Below are 1,340 nucleotides of genomic sequence, written 5' to 3'. Positions count from 1 at the left end.
TGATAATGTGGTAGCACCTTTCTATGTGTTTGGATTTCTGGTGAGACCTTGGTTCCTTAGCCTGTATGACTGCTCCATTATTGTCACAGTGTAGTGGAACTGCTGACTCAATGGAAGGAACTACTGTAAGTTCTGTCACGAACTTCTTTATCTAAACAGCTTCCTTTACAGCATCTGATGCAGCAATAAACTCAGCCTCTGTAGTGGAATCTGCAGTCGTACTCTGTTTGGAACTCTTCCAACTGACTGCACCTCCATTGCAAATGAACACATATCCAGAGGTAGACTTTCTATCATCGATATCTGATTGGAAATCAGAATCAGTATAACCATCCAATTGCAAGTCTCCACCTCTATAAATCAAGAATAAATCCTTAGTTCTTCTCAAGTACTTAAGAATATTCTTGTGACTATCGATGTTCCAAACCTGGATTGGATTGATACCTGCTAGTCAAACTAACAGCATATGCGATATCCGGCCTAGTACACAACATTGTATACATTAAACTTCCAATAGCCAAAGCATATGGAATCCTGGCCATCTTATCTCTTTCTTCAGGTGTCTTTGGAGACATCTCTTTAGAAAGATGGATACCATGTCTCACTGGTAACAATCCTCTCTTGGAATCAAGCATGTTAAACCTCTTTAACACCTTTTCCAAGTATAGACTTTGGGATAAACCAATTATTCTTTTCGCTCTATCTCTATAAATGCGAATTCCAAGAATATAGGTTGCCTCCCCTAAGTCTTTCATGGAGAATGTATTTGACAACCATACCTTTATAGTCGTCAACATACCTGTGTCATTACCCATCAACAGTATGTCATCCACATATAAGACAAGGAAAGTGATAGCACTGTCACTAACCTTCTTATATACACATGGCTCATCCTCATTTTTGATAAAACCAAAGGATTTAATGGCTTCATCAAAACGGATGTTCCAACTCCTTGAAGCTTGTTTCAACCCATAAATGGATCGCTTTAGCTTGCATACCTTGGAACCATTTTGGGATTCAAATCCCCTAGTTTGTTCCATGAAAATGTTTTCTTCAATGTATCCATTGAGAAAAGCTGTTTTGACATCCATCTGCCAAATCTCATAATCATAGTATGCAGCTATTGCTAATAAAATCCTAATTGATTTAAGCATGGCAACAGGCGAGAAAGTCTCCTCATAGTCGATTCCTTGCCTTTGGCGAAACCCTTTCGCTACTAGCCTTGCCTTATAGGTCTCTACCTTTCCATCAGAACCAATTTTCTTCTTGAAAAACCATTTGTTCCCTATAGGTATAATACCTTCAGGTGGGTCAACAAGATCCCAAACTTGATTCTTATA

The sequence above is a fragment of the Hevea brasiliensis genome, chromosome 10, assembly GCF_030052815.1.
Source record: "Hevea brasiliensis isolate MT/VB/25A 57/8 chromosome 10, ASM3005281v1, whole genome shotgun sequence".
In the NCBI taxonomy this organism is placed as follows: Eukaryota; Viridiplantae; Streptophyta; class Magnoliopsida; order Malpighiales; family Euphorbiaceae; genus Hevea; species Hevea brasiliensis.
Note: the sequence above shows the minus strand (reverse complement) of the source record.